Source organism: Schistocerca piceifrons, chromosome 4 (assembly GCF_021461385.2).
Source record: "Schistocerca piceifrons isolate TAMUIC-IGC-003096 chromosome 4, iqSchPice1.1, whole genome shotgun sequence".
NCBI lineage: Eukaryota > Metazoa > Arthropoda > Insecta > Orthoptera > Acrididae > Schistocerca > Schistocerca piceifrons.
Window position 1 is genome coordinate 781,521,884 of NC_060141.1, and position 22,118 is coordinate 781,544,001.

A 22,118-nucleotide genomic window follows, 5' to 3' on the forward strand; every position below is an offset into this window, starting at 1 on the left:
GATGCGATGACCACTGGTTGTTAGGCTGAATGGAAGTGAGTCTTTGGTATGATATGGGTGGCATCTGTCGAAGTGGAGGTATTATATGGATAGAAGTACTGATGTACCCATCATTGAGGTGGAGGTAAACATCTAGGTTGACATCTGCTTAAGACAGTATTGCTAAGCAGTGCACATATTGGTTGAAAGCACCGATGAAGGCTGTTAATCAGTTGAAATTGATTTGCAAAAGTAAATAAATAAAACATAAATAAATGAAACTTGATTTTGTGACTGGTTGCTGCATATTTGGTAATTTTATGGTTTACGGTGGCTGCACAACGTGGGAACCACATGGAGCCCGCCATTCATCTAGGAAGTGGCTTATTGGATTGAGAAGCTGGCACAGTCCTTCTACCAGGTAAATCTTGCAGTTCATAACAGTGGTGAAGCCTTTGTTATGATTATAAGGTTGGAATGAGTTGTTAGATGGTGGACTGCCGTTCTTTCTGTGGATGTAAGGTTGGTTTGTATGTTGAGAGATTTGGCAAATAATGGTGAGCAAAGTTCTCGGTTAAAAAATTTGGGAAATTTAACAGGGGCGGATTTGGCGGCATTAGGGGTGGATCATGGCTGGAAGGAGGAGTGAATTTATTCAAACAGGGTTCAACATTGGTCTTTGATTGAGTCTGATTGGTAGGGTTGTTGGCGAAGAAGCGTTTCAACTGTAGGAACCAAAAGAAGGAGTGAATATCAACTCCTGCAATGGTAGAATTTAGGAGTGCGGCAAAAGGTGAGGCATTTGGAAAAGACTCACTTCCTGTGGAGATACAGCTTCCAGATGAGAGGTTGATAACTATGTTTCATGTCTGTTTAGGTTCTGGATTCTCTGTGGTGGTGCAAGAGGGTTTTGGTGGGTGGGATAAATGTCGCAGATTTGCGAAGCAGAATTTTTCAGCTATTATGGGATGTGGGGGAGATTTGGAGGTTTTTGAGAGGTCGTGGATAGTGGAAGATCCAAGCGGGAGTAAGAAGTGTGCAGGTTGGAGGGTTTTTTGAGGTGGTGCTGTGCATGTCGTTCTAGTTCTCGTAGCGCAAGATTTTAAACGAGTTTTATGCGTTCAAGGAACTTGCGATTGCATAGCAGGAGTATTTTGTGGATGGAGATACGGTTCTGCACAGATATTTGGGCTTGGTTGAAATGGTTTTGCAGGACAAGGTTAGTTAGCGCTATGGACAGGTGGAATCTGAACAGATGGACGTCACTGAGAAAGGAGATGGGTAATTTAATGGTTAGGTCACTTGGGGGGATTTCCTGAGCCAAATAACAAAGCATGAACAGAATGTGGGACTGGGTTCTGGCTAGGGATCTGGGAACTTTATTCTATTGACGCAGACTGAAGGAGCAACGATCCATGGTGGCCATGGTGGTGGACAGACTGCGAAATATAACGTAAATAACGTAGCATTACGTCAGAAAATATTCGCAAAAATACACACAGATAAGTGGGAAAAATCACGAGAAGGACGAAACGGATGAAAAAGCGGGAAAAATATGAAATTTGTTGGAGTATACGATAGCGAAAGGCGGAAACTCACTAAAATTAGCTGAAATTCACAATGGGATTAAAGAAAAGAGGCAAATAATAAAAAATATACGTGGAAGGAGAGACAGCATTGGTCGTAATTTTTTGTTTTATTAAACGCAAAATCGATTTTCGGTCACTTAGTGACCATCTTCAGTGCTGTAATATATATACAGCACTGAAGATGGTCACTAAGTGACCGAAAATCGATTTTGCGTTTAATAAAACAAGAAAATACGACCAATGCTGTCTCTCCTTTCAAGTATACCCATTATCTAGTCGTGGTTGCACAGGACACTCCATGGAGTCGCCAATCAATAAAAAATATATTACTGGAGTAACAGGTCTGAGGGTGGATAAGCGTGAAGAAGGAGGACGGCAGGTGTGCCTGGATGAAGTGGAATTAGTGAGTGCAAACTGGGACAGAACGGAGAAAGTGTGGCGGGTGAGGAGGGGTGTGTAGCATGAGATACAATATTGTTTGCCACTGGAAAGATTCATGAAATAACACGCAAAAATAAGGGAGGAGGACACAAGGAGTGTGATTAACTTGACGGTATAGGATTAATAATATCGATGGGAGTAATGTGGGAGATGATATGCTGCATCAACTTTTGTAGACAAATATGTAGTGTTGGCAGAAGCGCCAACACTGTGTTGCTAGAGGAGGCCGAAATGCACGCGTTTAATTACACGCTGACTGGCGTGAGGTCTGGAACAGGACAATATCTTGAGAATTGCAAATAAAGTACGTAGATGATGTAATACTTAACTTTAATCCACAATTGTAGAACATCTCTCTTGATGATACATGCTTCACATACTAAATATCTATTGAATACGGCGCCTTGCTAGGTCGTAGCAAATGACGTAGCTGAAGGCTATGCTAACTATCGTCTCGGCTAATGAGAGCGTAGTTGTGAGTGAACCCTTCCTTGCAAAGTCGGCTGTACAACTGGGGCGAGTGCCAGGACGTCTCTCTAGACCTGCCGTGTGGTGGCGCTCGGTCTGCTATCACTGACAGTGGCGACACGCGGGTCCGGCGTATACTAATGGACCGCGGCCGATTTAAAGGCTACCACCTAGCAGTGTGGTGTCTGGTGGTGACACCACATCAACAATCAAGTGGTCATGTATCCGTCTGTTATGCGCTGTCGAAACTGTCGATACAGTGTGGCTCGTAAGTAGAGCGTGAAGTGCCGTTTGCAAGGCGACAAGAGAAACACAGTAAAGAAGAGAATGAAGGACAGACATTAGAAAATAGCAACAAAAGAATACAGCCCTGGGTTTGCATCAAAGAGAAGACATGGCAAAATAATCAAACACTGGAATATCTAGGATGGAATCCAAAATATCATGATAAGGAAAATTACTAATCACAATACAGCGGAGATGGAGAGTCGCAGATAGCCACAATAAAAAGATTATGACAAATAAGTTTTCGACCAGCAAGGCATTCATCAAAAACAGTCGAATAACACATGCACACACTTACGCAGTTGCAACTGACGCACATGACTTGTCTACGGCAACTGAAGCCACACTGCAAGCAGCAGCACCAGTGCATGATTGAAGTGGCACCTGGGTGGGCGTAAGGTGGATGCTGGAGCACGAGGATGGGGGGGGGAAAGTATGGAAGGGTAGGAGTGGGGGCATATTAAAATGCTGATGGGGAGCGTGCAGGGACGTAGTGGAGAGAGGGTAGGGCAGCTATGTGCAGTCAGGAGGTTAGATGGAGAGCATTTTAGAGGTGGGTGGGTGATGGTGATGGATAAGGATTAAAAAGTCTGAGTGAGATGGTGTAATGAGGGCTGCGTAGCGCTCTCGTGGGAACAGGGACCAGGCTGGGTGGACGAGGACAATAACTAACAAAGCTTGAGGCCAGGAGGGTTATGGGAATGTAGGACATATTGTAGGGAAATATCCCACCTGCGCAATTGAGGAAAGCTGAAGTTGATCGGAGTAATGAATATAGCACAGGTTGTGAAGCAGTTGCTGAAATGAAGAATGTTGTGTTGGGCAGAGTGCTCACCAACAAAGTGGCCTACCAATTTCTTGACCACAGATTGTTGGTGGCCATTCATGTGCACAGACATCTTGTTGGTTATCATGCACACATTGAATGCAACGCAGTGGTGGCCACTTAGCTTGTAGATAACATGATTGGTGTCACAGGTGGCGCTACCTTTGATGGGATAGGTGGTGGGAGGATGTATGGGACAGATCTTGCATCCAGGTCTATTACAAGGTTATATGCCATGAGGTAAGGGGTTCGAACAGGGGTTGTGTATCTATAGCCACAACCCAGTCCCACATTCTGTTCCCACTTCGATTTGTGGCTCATAGAATCGCTCCAAGGGCCTTGCCATTAAATTACCCATCTCCAGCTGCTACCCCTCCTTCCACAATGTCCTCCATCTGTTCGGATTACGCCAATCCATAACTGTCACTGACATAGTCCTGGAAAAACATAAAAACCAATCCCAAACGTCCTTGCAGTATCCTCTCCTCATCCACAAAATTCTCCTGCTATGCAACTACAAGTTTTTGGAACCCGTAACACTCATTGAATCTCTTGGCCTCTGGGAACTAGAACAATATGCACAATGCCCCCTTAAAAAACTCTCAACCCTGATCACTTTCAACTTCCTCCTTGTAGTAACCACACCTACAGTAACCTCCAAACTTCCCTTATGTCCCCTCATGGCTGACAAACTATGTCTCACAGGCCTACTATATTTACCCCTACCTCCAAACCTCCTTCCCACCACCACACAGAATCCACAACCTAAACACTTCCGACACATAGCCATTAACCTTTCTTCTAGTAGTCTTGGCCCCACAGAAACATCAGTGCTGACCAAAGGCCTTACATTTTGCCCCACTTTCAAATTCAATCTTGCAGGACTTCTTAAAATTCTCTCCTTCATCTGGTCCCTACAGTGGAAATACAGTTCGCCACCAACCCTACCAATCATATTCAGCCAAAGACCAATGTTGAAACCTGCCTTACTCAGTTCACTCCTCCATCCAAATGTGATCTGAACCCACTGCTTCCAAATCAACCTGTGTTGGCTTTCCAAAAAATCTTAATCTCAAACCATGCCCACCATCATTCCCAAACTCCCTCAACATGCAAACAAATCCTGCATCTGCAGGGAAAGCAGCAGTCCACCATTTAACAGCTGAACCCAGCTTTATAAACCTAACTGTAGGCAAAGGTTGCACCACTGTTATTTTGAACTGCAAGGATTACCTGGAAGAAGGACTCCGATATCTGATGAAACCGTCACCTAAATCCCTTGCTCCAATTACATCATTTCCAGTAATCAAGCAGGATCTCCAGTCACTCCTCATATCCTTAGGCCCATTCCAGAACCTCTCCCGAAAGTTCATCTTTCTGCTCATCCCTGCCACTCACCACACTCCTACCATCTACATGTTTCCTAAAGTCCATGAACCCAACCACCTAGGACGTCCATTGTGGCCAGTCACTGTGCCTCCACTAAGAGAATCTCTGCTCTCTTAGAAGAACATCTTCAACGTGGAACCTTGCCTCCTGTATAAAAGAAAGCAACCATTTCCTCAACTGACACTCCTCAGTTCTTCTCCCATTACCATAGACGACCTTGCTGGTCCTGTACATGCTACCTTCCTTTACACTACCACCCCTAACGCACATGGCCTTATTGCTATTTAACACTACCTTTCCCCACACTCGACGGATTACAAGCCATCAACCCTCTTCCTGGTCGAGATGACCATGTAAATCCAACCGGCCAGTTCCTCAAAGATGGCCACAATTACTGCCCCTTTGAAAGAATTACCTAGAAACCAATCTGGGGTACAGCTGTGGGCATCTGCAAGGGACCACCCTATGCCAACCTATTCATAGGTCACCCAAAGAAATCCTTCGTGAACACCAAGAATCCTAAACCTCTCATCTGCTTTAAATTCACTGATGGATCTTCGCAATCTGGATTAAGGATGAAAACACCCTATCCGCATTCCTCCAGAACCACAACAGCTTCTCTCATATTTGCTTCTCCTGGTCCTCCTCAACCCAAAAGTCCAGTTCCTACATATTTACCTCCACCTCAAAGGTGGCTACATCAATACCTCTATGCATACAAAACCCACAAACCACAAGCATTACTTCCACTTCCACAGCTGCCACCCATTCCATACTATCAACTCGCTTCCATACAGCCTAACCACCAGTGGTCATCGCATCTGCAGTGATGATTGATCCCCCTCGAAATATACCAGCAGTCTCGCTGAAGCCTTCACAGACCATAATTATAATCCCAGTCTTGTACAAAAACAAATCTCCCTTGTTATATCATTCAAATCTCCATCCACCTCCCAATGTCTTGACTTTACCTTGTAACCCATTAGCCTCCAGGACTCAGGCAACTGAGTTACATTCTCCACTAGGGTTTCGACTACCTCTAGTTGTGTCCTGAAAAGGGAATGTCCTGTTTACTATCCTTCCCACGCCTCCCACAGGGCTATTACACCATCCACTGAACCTAATATACTTGTCCATCCCTACACAGTACCTGATCCCTTGGATCATATCACTGTAATAGACCTAGATGCAAGGCTAGTCCCATATATCCATCCCCCACCATCAGCCTACTCCAGTCTGGTCACAAACATCACCTATCCCATTATTGACAGGACTGACTGTGAGACCAGTAATGTCTTCTTCATGCTAAGCAGCAACCACTGTGCTGCATTCTATGTGGGCATGACAACCAACAAGCTGTCTGTCCGCATGAGTTTCCACCAACAAACTGTGGCCAAGAAACAAGTTGAAAACCCTATTTCTGAGCATCGTACCCAACCCGACATCGTTCATTTAAATGACTGCTTCACAGCCTGTGCCATATGGACTCTTGCCACCAACACCAGCTTACCTGCACTGGTGGCAACCTTCCCTGAAATGTATCTTATGTTCCTGTAATCCTCCTGGCCTCACCCTTCGTTATTGTCCTCACCCATCCAGACCATTCTTTGTTCCCATTCCAGCACTGCAGAACCCTCATTACACCAACACACCAAGTCTTTCTACTTCTCTCCTTTTCCACTACCCCCATCGCCCCACATTTATCCTGCCCTTCATCTAACCTCCAGATCGCACATAGCTGCATTACCTTCTCTCCATCCTGTCCCTGCACGCTCATCATCAGCACTTCACTGTCGCCCTGCCCCTAACCTACTATCACATCCCTCCCCACTCCAGCCTCCTCTTTACCCACACCCAGCTGCCACTATCATCATGCTCTGGTTCTGCTGCTCGCACTGTGGCTCAAGTGCCAGAGACTGCGGTCATGTGTATGTAAGTTGCATCTGCGTGAGTATGTGTGTGGGAGTGTGTGTGTTTCTATCTGTCATCTATTTGTGACAAAGGCCTTGCTGGCCGAAAGCATATTTGTTGTGGTTATCTGCGAATTAGCACCTCCGCTATATGGTGAGTAGCAACTTTACTTTTCATGATATTGTTACATTCCATCCCGGAATTTCCACTGTTTGATCTTTGCCTGACAGCTTTTCTGTGATCCTAGCACAATTATGTTTATTTTTTTGTTAGTATCTTCTAATACATTACCATGCTCTACATCTGCCTACTATTTTCTAATGTCAGTCCTACTTTCTCTTCTTTACTGTGTTTCTCTTGCTCCTCACAAACCGCAGTGTACCCTCTATCCATGAGCCACACTGTATCAACCGTCTCGACCACGCCTAGCAGGCGGCTACAAGACCAGGATGATTGTTGGTGTAGCATCTTATGAACCATATTATTCCCACTGATATCATTAATGATACACCTTCAAGTTGATCACGCTCAATGAGTCATTCTTCTGTGTTTTGGCATGTTTTATCCCGCAACTTTACAGTACCAAGCGATATTCTACCTCATCCTGCGAACCCTTCCCCAGCCGCCACACTTTTTCCGTTGTGGCCCAATTCGCACCCACTAATTCCGCCTCAGCCAGTCACACCTGCCGTGCCCCTTCTTCACACTTATCCACCTTCAGAACGGCTACGCACAGTAATATGTTTATTTTATTATTAATAACTTCTCTTTAATTCTATTGTGTCTTCACACCAATTTTAGCGGCTTTCTGCTATTCGCTGTCGTCGTCTACCTTATATATCGTCTTTATAGGCCCTTAATTACCTGTTCCACCCATCTCGTGGTTTCTCCCACGTATCTGAGTGCATTTTTACGAATTTTTTCGTCGTAATTCTACGTTAGTTACGTTATTTTTCGCATTCTTTCCACCACCGAGAATCCTTGCTCCATCAGTCTGCGTCAGAACAGAAAAGTTTTTTTATACTTTGCCAGAACCCAGTCCTACATACTGTTCCTATGTTGTTACTCGCTCATGGAATCGCCCCAAATGGCCCTACGATCAACTTACCCATCTCCAGGTGCCAGCCATCCTTCCACAATATACTCCATTTCTTCAGACTCCGCCAATTCTTATCCCTCACCAACCCAGTCCTGCAAAACCATATCAACCAACACAAAATCTCCTTGCAATACCTTCCATGCAACCAAAAAATTCTCCTGCTCTGTAATCCCAAATTCCTGGAACGCATAACACACATTGAAGCTCTTGAGCACATGGAACTAAAGCAACATGCACAAGACACCTCAAAAAACTCTCCATCCTGCTCATTTCTTGCTCCCACGTGGGAGAACCAATGACTACCTCGTGTACAACACCCTCCAAAACGCCCCACGTCTTCTCATAGCTGACAAACCCTGTTTTGCAGATCTACTAAAGTTACCCCATCCTCCAAAATTACCTCCCACTACCTAACAAAATCCAGAATATATACAGTCCCAAAACACAGTCATGAGCTTTTCCTTTAGAAGCCTTACAGCCAGAGAAATGTCAGTCCTTTTCAAATTCGTCACCTTTTACCTCACCCCAAAATTTAGTCATGCAGTTCTTGTTAAAGATCTTCTTTCCTTTTATCAGACCCCTACGGTGGAAACGCTTTCTCGCCACAACCCTTAATAATCACATTCAGTCAAAGTCGAGTTTTGAACCCTGCCTCACTCAGTTCACTCCTCCATCCAACGATGATCCACCACCACTGCGTCCAAACCAACTCCCTTAACTTCAAAGAATTTCTTAACCTCGAATTGTGCCTCACAATCATTCCCCAAATCCCTGGGCATGCGAATTAGCCTTACATCCGCAGACAGAACAGCAGTACACTATCTAAAATCTGATCTCGACGTTATAATCCTACCAGCGGACAATGGTTATAGCACTGTTGTTTTGAATTTCAAGGACTACCTGGCAGAAGGATTCCGCCAGCTGTCAGATACATCCACCTACAAACCTTGCCGCAATGACCCCATTCTAAAAATCCAGCAGAAACTCCAGTCACTCCTCAAAGCCTTAGCCCCTCCCCAGAACCTCTCCCCAAAGTCCATCTCTGTGCTCACCGCCTCCAGTTCCTGCAATCTGACCTTCTACATACTTCCCAAAGTCTATAAACCTAACCACCCAGGATGCCCCATTGTGGCCAGTAATACTGCTATCCTTTTCATAGTGTTTGGAATGACCTGTGGCTGAGAGAAAGATTCTTCGAAATTTTGGCGCATGGATGTGCTTAACTCAACGTTCTGTTGGGTTGCTGCGCCACCGTCAGAACCAGAAGAGAGTAATCCACAAAATTACAGGTCCATACGAAGGGCTTATTTCAGTAGTGGTACAAGTCCACTTTTGACCATTCTGAGATACAGAGTCCTAAAGTTAAATGAGCGCTGAAAAATCTGCAGTTGAGGTAATGGAAATATTCAAGCATATATCTTCTTTCTGTTTGTTTGGACCATTAATGTCAGAAGCATTATAGGCAGAAAAGTGGAGGTAATGGAGTTGTACCACTATTGAAATAAGCCTTTCATATTATTAACGTCGATATACAGCAGGATTTTGGAACACATATTGTGTTCGAACATTGTGTATTACCGGTCTATTGACACACAGTAAACACGGGTTTACCAACCCAACTAGCTTTTAACTTGCACGAAGTGTTGGGTGCTATTCACAAGGGATTTCAAATTGATTCCGTATTTCTATATTTCCCAAAGGCTTTTGACACTGTACCTCACAAGCGGCTTACTGAGAAATTGTGTGCTTATTGAATATTGTCTCAGTTATTTGGCCTGATTTGGTATTTCCTGTGAGAGAGTGTCACAGTTTGTAGTAATTGACGGAAAGTCGTCGAGTAAAACAGAAGTGATTTCTGGCGTTCTCCAAGGTAGTGTTATAGGCCATTTGGTGTTCCTTATCTATATAAGCGATTTGGGAGACAATCTGAGCAGCTGTCTTAGTTTGCTTCCAGATGACGCTGTCGTTTATCGGCTTATAAAGTCATCAGAAGATCAAAACAAATTGCAAATGATTTAGAAAAGATTATCTGCATGGTCCGAAAACTGGCAATGGACCGTAAGAAGCAAAAAGTGTGAGGTCGACCGCATGAGTGCTAAAAAGAAATCCCTTAGACATCGGTTACACGATAAATCAGTCAAAACAAAAGACCATAAATTCAACAAAATACTTAGAAATTACAATTATAAACGACTTAAATTCGAAGTAACACACAGAAAATGTTGTGGGTGAGACTAACCAAATACTGCGTTTTGTTGACAGGACAGTTAGAAAAACAAAAGACTTACTAAGGAGACTGCCACACAACGCTTGTCGGTCCTCTTTTAGAATACTGATGTGCAGTTTCGGATCCTTACCAGATATGACCGACGGAGTACATCGAAAAAGTTCAAAGAAGAGAAGCACGTTTTGTATTATCGCGATATAGGGCGGAGTGTGTCACTGAAATGATACAGGATTTGGGGCGAACATCATTAAAACAAAGGCATTTTCCTTGCGGCAGAGTCTTCTCACGAAATTTCAATCATCGAGTTGGTCCTCCGAATCTGCGAATAACTTCAATGGTACTGGATGGAACTATGGAGAGGTAGCGGTTGGGTTGTTTTGGGGAAGGAGATCAGACAGCGAGGTCATTGGTCGCATCGGATTAGGGAAGGACGGGAAAGGAAGTCGGCCGTGCCCTTTCAAAGGAATCATCCCGGCATTTGCCTGGAGCGATTTAGGGAGATCACGGAAAACCTAAATCAGGATGGCCGGACGCGGGATTAAACCGTCGTCCTCCCGAATGCGAGTCCAGTGTCTAACCTCTGCGCCACCTCGCTCGGTTTGTCCTCCGAATACGAAAATATTTTCTTGAGGCGGACCTACATATGGAGGAACGATCACCATAATGAAATCAGGGAAATCAGAGCTCGCACGGAAAGATATAGGTGTTCGTTCTTTCCGGGCGCTTTACGAGATTGGAATAATAGAAAATTGTGAAAGCGGTTCGATGAACGCTGTGCCAGACACTTAAATGTTATTTGCGGAGTATCCATGTAGATGATGATTCTTTCTTGTCGCTTGAGAGAATCTTCCGCAGATTTTCTGTTCCCAGATTCGCATCCTCCCTACGGAACCGATGGAGCTGGACCCTTCGCCTTCGCCGCCGCAGCAGCCAGCAGCTCAACTTCTGAATAAATTCGGGACGCTTGTCCAGGTGCCCGTGCCTGGACCCGGCGCCGTCTCCGTTGTCATCGCTGCCCTCTCCATTTCTCGTCGGACGAGCTCAGAGATAGAGAAGGTGGGCGCCCTTTCTGCGTTTTCCGCCCGTCGTTCCCCTCGGAGAGCAGGACGGATATCACGGCGCGCCTGGGGAATCGGCGCCGATCCCTGTTGCGGTTGCCGGCTCCTTGCGCAACCCAGCTTCCTGGCTTCACCTCCGTTGTCGTAAGATGGCTCCTTACACGTCAAAGGTGCGGCGTTCCTTTTCCTTTCCGGGGCGGGGGGGGGGGGGGGGGGGGAGGGGAGGAGGAGGAATGTGCAGTCCTAAGGCATCTAGTCAGTGCAAACCGACCAACGCCACGCCGCGAAACGGCTTCGAGAATGCGCTGATCTGAGAGCCAATGGAAAGAGAGCGCATCGCCACACCTCCAGAAAGACAAGTACAGCGTCTCCCGTCAACGCCGGTTTAAACGACCGCCCATAGCTGAACACCCCAGTTCGGCCGCAGTCTACGAGAGCATCAGTACTGAGTATTGTCAGCCCCGATAGCTCCGATAGCTGAGTGGTCAGCGTGACAGTTTGCTGTCCTACGGGCCCGGGTTCGATTGCCGGCTGGGTCGGGGATTTTCTCCGCTCAGGAACTGGGTGTTGTGTTGTCTTCATCATCATTTCACCCCCATCCGGCGCGCACGTCCCCCAAAGTGGTGTCGAATGTAATAAGACCTGCACCAAGGCGGCCGGACCTGCCCCGTCAGGGGCCTCCCAGCCAATGACGCCAAACGCTCATTTCCATTTCAAGTACAGCGTATTACGGAGACGATTCTTAGCCTGCGGTCCTGCGTGGAGTAATAGACTGTCATAGTACTTGTAGATAGGAGGTACAACAAGTTAAGTAGTAGTTCTCTTCTGTGTAGAAAAAGTGTTATATTAATGTTAAAATTTAATGTGCTAATATTGTGGTGTCACCGCCAGACACCACACTTGCTAGGTGGTAGCCTTTAAATCGGCCGCGGTCCGGTAGTATACGTCGGACCCGCGTGTCGCCACTATCAGTGATTGCAGACGGAGCGACGCCACACGGCAGGTCTAGAGAGACTTCCTAGCACTCGTCCCAGTTGTACAGCCGACTTTGCTAGCGATGGTTCACTGACAAATTACACTCTCATTTGCCGATAGCATAGCCTTCAGCTACGTCATTTGCTACGACCTAGCAAGGCGCCATTGTCATTTGCTATTTATCTTGTGATGCATGTACCGTCAGACCGATGTTCACCAATTATGGATTAAAGTTAAGTATTCCAGAAGCTACGTACTTTTTTTACTAGACTCAACTCCTTTAACTGTTCCAGACCTCACGCCAGCCTGCGTGAGCTTAAACGCGTGCCTTTCGGCTAGCTCATAGTGGCTTGGCTGTCTTGCCAAGTCACAACAAATATCATTTTGGATTCCTGTCAACGGCCATCGCAACTGCTCCTCTTTCTTGTTTGTGTTGTCGTTGACTCCCACACTAGCCGACAAAACATAAACACCTACAAACTAATTATGTACAGCGTGTTATTCTGCAAATTGGTGATATCTCGTGCTACAATGAACCATGCCGTAGGGTGTAATTCAGTATGTTACATGTGATGCTGTTGCGCCAGCGTGCCCTAGAATTTTCGTTTTGCTCATATCCTGGAGAGACTTTTGGATTCCGGATAGCTACTGCTCATTTTTTATGAGTCACGGGCTGCTCGCTCTACAGCAGAACAATGCTCTTTGAATCATTTCAGCAGTGGATCAGCTTCTCTAACGTGTAAACTATGCTACAATATTTTACCTTTCGGAAGAATACGTATTACCTCAAAGAAAATAAAATAAATCTACAAGCAAGTGTTGATGAAATGTAGCCTCTTATAGGGACTGAAACTAACAAAATATATCTTTAGGATACCGACACTTAACAGAAATTCCCGTTTTCAGGGCAGGTGAAACTGTGAAGGCATTAAAGAAACCTAGTTCACTCGCAAACATTACATATTCCACGGTGGAAGGATATAACATCGTGTACGACCGAGAATGTCTGACTAAACCATCCACACGTTATTGACTAGTTCTAAAAATGTAAAGAATTTTACTCTCTATAAAATTCTGTAACTGAAGAAATCACAATGCTCTCAACATAACAGTAATACGCAGTGCATCCGTGAAGCTATGATGCAGTTTTTATTAGACACAGAGAGGTAATGACACAAGATATAAGTGTGAAACAAGATGGAACTGAAACTGTCAGAGCGTGCATACCTGTTGAGCGCAGTTCGACGTGGCTTGCATTACATTCCCTACATCCCTCACATCCCTCTAGTTCGCAAAATTTTGTACATGGCTGCGCGTTCAAAGGCCGTGAATAGTTACAATTAATAGAAAACAACCCTCGGTCACTAATTTCTAACGAATTAACCGGGTTTCAACACTGCTAGGAGTGTCTTCCTCAGAATTTAAACGAAAGAATGGTCTATGACATGGTCACAGAATTATGACTAAAATCGTATGATACAAATTATAGGTACCGAATTATCGTGAAAGACTGGCAGTACTTATATGTCATTTATAGTCATAATTCTGTGACCATATTATAGACCATTGTTTGGTTTAAATTCTGAGGAAGACACTCCAAGCAGTGTTGAAACCCGGTTAATTGGTTACAAATTAGTTACCGAGAGCTGTTTTCTTTTAATTGTCCCTCTAGTTCTTCCCATACACATTTAATGTCATATCTTTCAACTGAGTGAACAGCGTCTGTGATTCTCTCTTTTAAATGATTAATGTCGTTGATAAGCTCACTGCACACACGTTGCTTCACGTTACTGAAAAAGTACAAGTCTAATCACGTTATGTGGCCCTAAGTTAAAACCACTCTGTCATGTCAACTTGTGGAGAAATTTTGTATCCAGAAATTTGCAAACATTTTTGGTGTATTATGGGGAAACGCAGTTTTGTTGAACCACGAGACCTTGTGGAAATCTGGGCACTGCATAAAACAGCAACAGGTCAAGGGACTCGTTTGATGTCACTCTCTATTCCGCAAAGAAAAATGGGCCTATAGCTTTATAATGCGTGAGAAAACACCACTCATTCACCTTAGAGGTGTTACGATCTTACTCAGTGTAGTTAAAAGGATCTGCAGAAGCCCTTATTCTGACATTATAGCGACGAACACGACCAGAAACATGGAATGTGGCCGGATTGCTAAACACAATCGTAAATCGTTCATCATAGTTGAACTAATTATGCATATTTGCAAGAAACTCGAACCGTTTGGGTCCATCAGTCAGTTTAATAACGAGCAAGAACTGCAAATTGTAACCCTAAAACGGAGACGTTTCTTTAAAATCTTAAGCACTACAGCGTTTTTAGGCCTAGATCTTAGGTTCTTTCTTTTTTTTTTGAGGGGGAGGGGGGGGGGGGTGTTCTCAGATAGCTATCCGCAGCTGCCACACGGTTCGTTGTGTAACATCATCACCTGTGCGCATATCATTGAACATTATACTACAGAATCTCTGTGCGATACTGTCCAATGTAGCGTAAGTTACAAGCTTTATTTTCGTTTACGTTGGCCACAACAAACATTTCTAACCGTATCATGACTTTACGGGGGCGCTGTATTAGATAGAAATTACATATGTTGAATTCTAAATACCAGTTTTTGCTAATTCAGCATGAAAGACAAGCTTATGTCTATAAACGGCGAAAACGGCAGAAAGTTGCACAAACTGCTTTATAGCGCTCTGTACGTCGCATTGTGATTCTAAAATCAGTCTCTGCCCTGAAGTGCCGACCAAAATACATCATGTGTTCCTAGTTACACTGTCCTCAGGGAACGACATTCCTCCTACTGTATTCTTTCGTATTTTTTCCGTTAACCTGTAATAGGTACATTTTTCGTCAAGGAAGACAATAATAGCCCTACCACTTTCTCTTTCAGTTTCGATATGTGCTGTAGACAATCGTTTGCATATTATAAAAAAAACAGCAAATTACGAAAACTTATCACAACAGTTACATAAGCTTCCGTAATTATCGGCATTAGAGATATTTGACAACGGCGCATAAAACATGATGCGGCCTAGCACGTTCTCCGGTTCTATCTTGTTATAGTAACTGTTTTATACATAACTAGCTGTCAGTGATTTCGTTCATCAGCTCCAGATTTATGTCCGTTAGCATGACAGCAGCAACACAAGATCCCCGATTCTTTAAGGAACCTATCGTATATAAACCATCAGTTGCAATCGTATCAATGATTATGACATTATATCTCCTGAACTGCGTGCCATGAAGTGATGCAGATATGTGCAGCAGCATATATGGAAATATTCTGCAAACTATGTTGCTAACAGAGTTGATAGAAAAGAAGTCGAAATCCTAAAAATCGGTCCTAACACTAAAGTGTTACTGCATCAACAGCAAAATAATGGTAAGCAATCAACTTCTTTCTTTCATTATTTTGTGAGTGTGTCAGTTGGAGAAAGCTTGGAAGTGGTTTGAAATTACGTGTAAAACTTGATGGAATTCGCTGAGTTCTCTCATCCTCAAATAATGTGTGAATGTAGTATGGGTAACTTTCGCACAGTGACATGCTGACTCAACAGATATACACACTTTCCCGCTACAGTAATTGATTTCTGATAAACGTTTGACGCAAGTTTATATTTCTTTATGAATAGCTTATGACAATATGTTAAATTTTTAAATACAGTTAATAATCATATGAAATACAGAAAGTTTACTTTTTATCTCCCCTGGAAGCTGTTAGATAGGATATATGCACTTGTAACTGAGTGTGCGGGTTACCGGGCGACGATTTGAAGCATTCTGTGCCATAAGTTAACAGCTGCTAGCAGGTTTCTGTATTTTGCGTGTTACATACTCAAAACACGGTGTGTTTGCGTGTCAGTGTGACAGCCGCCGTAATCTTGGATATAATTTCACTGAGCAGCGCTTTAAAGGACTGGCAAGAGACTGACGCCAGCAAACAATCTGCGCGAATGCGGCTGCGCAGCCAGCGGTGTTCCGCGCGGCACTGTGTGCGACCCACCGCAAAGCGCTGTGTGGGTGTGTGTGCGGCTGGCGCCATTAGGCAGTCCGTGTGTGCGGCGCGCCAGGGCAGCAGCACTCAGCGCGTTATCCGGTCCTGGAATTACCGCCGCCCTGTCGGGAGGCGGCCCTACTATCTCCAGGACTGAATTATTACCGGGCTCGCTTTCCACATACAGCGGGGAGCACGCAGCAATGCTAGGTTAACCGGAATTTTACGTACAGGGGTACTGGCGAGTGCGAGGAAGGTTACCTCAGTGGATCATTATTCAACTGTTTCTCCCAGCAGCAGAGGCTGTATAACATGTTCAGGCTCACTACCGCAATGGAGATTCTCAGTAACAGTATTTGTTCCAGATATAGCTTACTTAGGGTTTGACCCTAGGGAATCTTCAAATTACATCAACAACTAGAAAGAATAATTAAGGAAAAGAAGAATGGAATAAAGAGAAAGAAATACAAAAGTCGAGTGGAAATGAGCGTATGGCATCGTTGAGCAGGACGCCCCATCCGGGGATGTTCGACCGCTAAGTTCGAGTCTTAATGCATTCGACGCTACATTGGGCGATGATGAGGATGAAATGATGATGAGGCCTCCCACAAAATTACCGACCCATCAGCCTTCTGAGCTCGCTCAGTAAGATTGTTGAGAAGGTGATTCTCAAACGCATCACTAGGCACTGCATAACAAATGACATCCTGAGACCGGAGCAATTCGGCTTCAGGAATCACCACTCCACAACACAACAACTCCTACGGGTCGTTGAACATATAACATATGGCTTCAACATAAACAAAGCTACAGGGGCGGTGTTCCTGGATATCGAAAAGGCTTTCGACCGTCTATGGCACAACGGCCTCATCCGCAAACTCAGCGACGCGGGATTCCCCGACGGGCTGCTGCGTCTAATACACTCACACCTCACAGACAGGAGTTTCAACACTCACGTGCAGGAAAAAACAATCAACACGACACGGTATACACGCGGGAGTACCCCAGGGAAGCATCCTAGGGCCCCTACTGTTTAACCTCTATATAAACGATCTCCCTACCACACACAACACAACGATGGCAATCTACGCGGATGACACAGCTATCCTTGCGCAAGATTGGAAACCATCAAACATTACGTCACGCCTACCGACTGCTCTCTGAGTGGCTGAGCCTTGGTTGGAGAAATGGCGTATTAGAGTAAACGTCGACAAGTGCGAAGCCGTTCTGTTCACTAGAACTGCGCAAACACCGCTACTGCTGACCAATAACTCTAGATGCACGTCCAATACGTTTCCGCGAGAAAGTCAAAAACCTCAGTGTCTGGCTGGACCGGAAATTACTCTGGGGGGACCACATACAACACATGACCAACCGAGCTAGCGCGAGGCTCAAACAGCTCTATCCTATGCCCAACAGGCGTAGCACACTGAACAGAAGGGTGTCGAGGTCCATGTACATGACACTTATCGGACCCCTGATGACGTACGCAGCTCCTGTCTGGGGATACGCTGCACCTACACGCCTGCGCCGTCTGCAGCTCATACAAAACAAAGTACTCAAAATCATAAGCAATGCTCCACGATACACACGCATTGCGGACCTTCACCGGGAATACCGACTTGAGACTCTCACGGAGGTAATCCACAAACTCACCACAAGACTATACAGAAACTCCAGACATTCGCAGAACCCGTTTATTCTTAATCTGGGGAACTACGACCACAGCCATAGATGGAAACATAAAAGACATACTTGTAATGACATAACATCTATGGCCAAGCATACGCAAACATAACGGCACAGGTGAGCCCCTGTTAATCAGACGCCATTATTGGATGTCCAGCTGAAATACACTGCCGAATAACTGGCACCACACAGGGAAGCCGTACCGTACACCCCATGCAGACAAGCTCCACACATCCCCCACACAGTGAGGTGATCTATGGCCGATCTCCCACTACTGTATAACGATCTTGATTGTTCCAGGAATGTAGCAGCTGCAGCAACTGGGACACATCGCCATCGCTTGTCACAGTAATGATGCATGATACCTATACTAACAAATCCAACCTTGCATGAACTATCGCAGTTAGTAAGCCACTAGTGCTCTTACTACCCATCCCACTGTCGCAGAGGTTTTTTTTCCAACGGTACGAGCCATAGCACTTTTTGCCCTCTGCTCTTCAAATCGCTACCCTCACTCGCGTTTCGTCCACTATCTATCACCTGATGGACCGTGTTAATGAGTAGTCTTAGCCAGACGCAAGGACAACATCACAGCCCAGCATCCTGTGATCCACTTACTAGATAACTAACATGTTTACGGAGGTGACAGTAGAACTTTTGGTTTGGTCACCACGTTGGTGCGGGCGTGGAGGGGCCCCATCTCTATAAAAACCCAGTCCACTAGCGGAGAAAATTTCCAACCCGGCCGGGAACCGAAACCATACTCGTTTGCACGAGAGGCAACCACGTTACCGCCAAGCTAAGCAGGCGGTCTATATAGATCAATGTCTGTTAAACAAAGATCAATGCCCAGGGTTTCCTACCACCATCTGGTTTGGTCCGAGTCGTGTTCAGTTCTCTAAGGGATCCGATGGAAGCACTCTAGAGGTAGTGGAAACGATATATGTAACTGTCTGCACTACCTAACGGCAGTCAGGGCCCTGTATGTGTATCCAACCGCTGCTGTGGACAGTTGCTGATGATCTCTCTGTGACATTTCGAACTCGTTCCACTTTCGTCATGAGAGTTTGGTAGTTGGGCTTTTGACTCGCACGAAGGATTCTTGGGGTTGTAACGCCGCTTCCTTTGGACGAAAAATGGTGAATATAAAAATTGTACCCGAAAGCCCAAAAGAAAAATCAAGATCCAAATGTCATAAACGAAAGAAAAAAAAAAGTCGCTTTTGGAATAATCTTGCTTGAATAGTAGCACGTAAAAAGAAAAGAAATTCAGTACCAAGTAGCTTAGTGTTTTGAAAAAGAAAGAAAAAAAATAGAATCCCATTAGTTTCAAAATGAAATCATAGTAGTTCGCAAGGTACGGTAATTAGAAATCACGGAGTAGGACGAACTATTTCAAAGAATACTCCTTATGAGTACTCTTTGAGAATCGTGTGTAATCAAAAAATGGCTCTGAGCACTATGGGGCTTAACATCTATGATCATCAGTCCTCTAGAACTTAGAATTACTTAAACCTAACTAACCTAAGGACATCACACAACACCCAGTCATCACGAGGCAGAGAACGTGTGTAATCTCTAACAAAGAGCCATGCAATCTTACTATGTTGCGAGAGTTTGTCGGAGAAATTCGTACCTGAACGTGTACTCGTATACGTGGGCACGACGAAATTGTTTTTTAAACGCTAAAGATTTGCGATTTACAACGACGCACTGAACGTGTAAGAAGTAAATCAGTAACTTCAAATAGGATATCACGTAGAATCCAAATAGTGATAGATTCGAAATGGTCTTACAATTGAATATTTTTAGTAAAAGACTGGACATTACCCAAAATTAGAAACTGTTAATGATGGACCGATATAGAGACTAAACTTTGAAACCGAATTTTGAGAAAAGAATTAACTTCCATAAAATCAGTTAATGGACTCCGGAACTTGCATAATATCTTCGACTTACGTATACGTCATTAATTCCACCCAGATAGGAAAAGCTACTTTCTTACGGCTATGTTAGGATGTGAAAATAATGCAATAAACCATCATTCAGTGTTATTACTGCGTTAATAGATTCTTTCAGTGCATTCAATGTTGTGTACTCAGTAAATAATTATCTGTGCGACGACATTGATTGTCCAAGGAATGCGGCGTGCGTAAGTACTTTTTGCCGCATAAACAAATTATCACTCTGTTACGAACTATTAGGCTCAAGTAAACTGAAAAACTTTCGTGGAGATATTGGTGTTATGTATGTACTGAAGCTATGATTAATACCGAAATAGGAACTGATATATCCCTACGCGTAGCTGTGTTTGAATACGCCGGGGAGCACGTAATTGCTTGACCAGATCGAGACGAATTATACGCACTCGGTGGGATTTCAGCGAAGCACAGACAGATTTTTTATATAACGTCAATATAAACAGCTTTACCGCTAGTTAGCCAGACTGCGACGTTATAGGGTGAAGACGAGCAATCTGATTTCCAGGCAGGCACACAATGCGCAGCGCTGGCTAACAGGCCCACGGTGGTTTTCCACTGGTTGACAAACGTCGATATCGCAGTTAGTGGGGGATTAATTCTTCTACATTGTTGTCCACTATCCAGCAAGAGTAAGCGGTCTTTTTATGAGAGGTGGAGTGAGGCTGAACAGCCCAAAGTGCTTCAGACTAAAACGGGCCTGGTTCATGTCCGTGTTCGTTCAGACTGAACATCTATCTGGATGGTACAACGCCTGCTGAGCGATACGACAGAACTGCAGTCAGCTTCTGAAAAACCAAATCCAGCGCTCCTGATCGCCCGTTGTTTGCGTCGGATGCAGTTTAAGATCCGGGTAACTTGTTTGACATATTATTGAAATACTTCACTGTTGGAACTGTTTTTCAAAGGTGATATGCTGTCTGAAATGCCGCGTAGCTGCTTTGGACTGCTGCTGCGTTTTATTGTACACTGAAGATCCACAGTATTATGTTTCTACCTGCTTAACAACGTTTTGGTACATTTTTAGACGCAATACGGTAACGTTTCTGCTTAACAATGATTCGAAATGTCCTTGGCAGGCTACTGCAGGTATGTTGGACCAGATGTTGCAATGATCGATTCAGCTTTTTCTAATTACAGAATTTTAATTTTACTAGAGGTTGCAAACCAATCAAAGCGATAGGGAGCGTCAGCCGCAGACATGTAATTGTACTTATCACAAATATTCTCTTTAGCAAGAAGAGTATTTAGATCCGTGGGTATAAATATAGACTCGTATGAAAACTGAGAGACGCTTTCGCACGATGCTTCGCTACAGAGTGACATAGCTCTCCGAAACTTGGGACATGAATGGAAAGACTTGGTACAGTATATCGCAGAAGGTAACTCAAGAAATACGCAATGAAAAGATCAGAGATGACACTTTTATTCAAAGACAATATTTACAACTACGTCACCGGATTTATGATATTCCCTCAGACAACACAGAGGGTGGGACATGTCTCTTAATATACGAGGTGCACTCAAGTTCTAAGGCCTTCGATTTTTTTTCTAATTAACTAATCACCCGAAATCGATGAAACTGGCGTTGCTTCTCGACGTAATCGCCCTGCAGACGTACACATTTTTCACAACGCTGACGCCATGATTCCATGGCAGCGGCGAAGGCTTCTCTAGGAGTCTGTTTTGACCACTGAAAAATCGCTGAGGCAATAGCAGCACGGACGGTGAATGTGCGGCCACGGATAGTGTCTTTCATGGTTGGAAAAAGCCAAAAGTCACTAGGAGCCAGGTCAGGTGAGTAGGGAGCATGTGGAATCACTTCAAAGTTGTTATCACGATGAATCTGTTGCGTAACGTTAGCTCGATGTGCGGGTGCGTTGTCTCGGTGAAACAGCACACGCACAGCCCTTCCCGGTCGTTTTTGTTGCAGTGCAGGAAGGAATTTGTTCTTAAAAACATTTTCGTAGGATGCACCTGTTACCGTAGTGGCCTTTGGAACGCAATGGGTATGGATTACGCCCTCGCTGTCCCAGAACATGGACACCATCATTTTTTCAGCACTGGCGGTTACCCGAAATTTTTTTGGTGGCGGTGAATCTGTGTGCTTCCATTGAGCTGACTGGCGCTTTGTTTCTGGATTGAGAAATGGCATCCACGTCTCATCCATTGTCACAACCGACGAAAAGAAA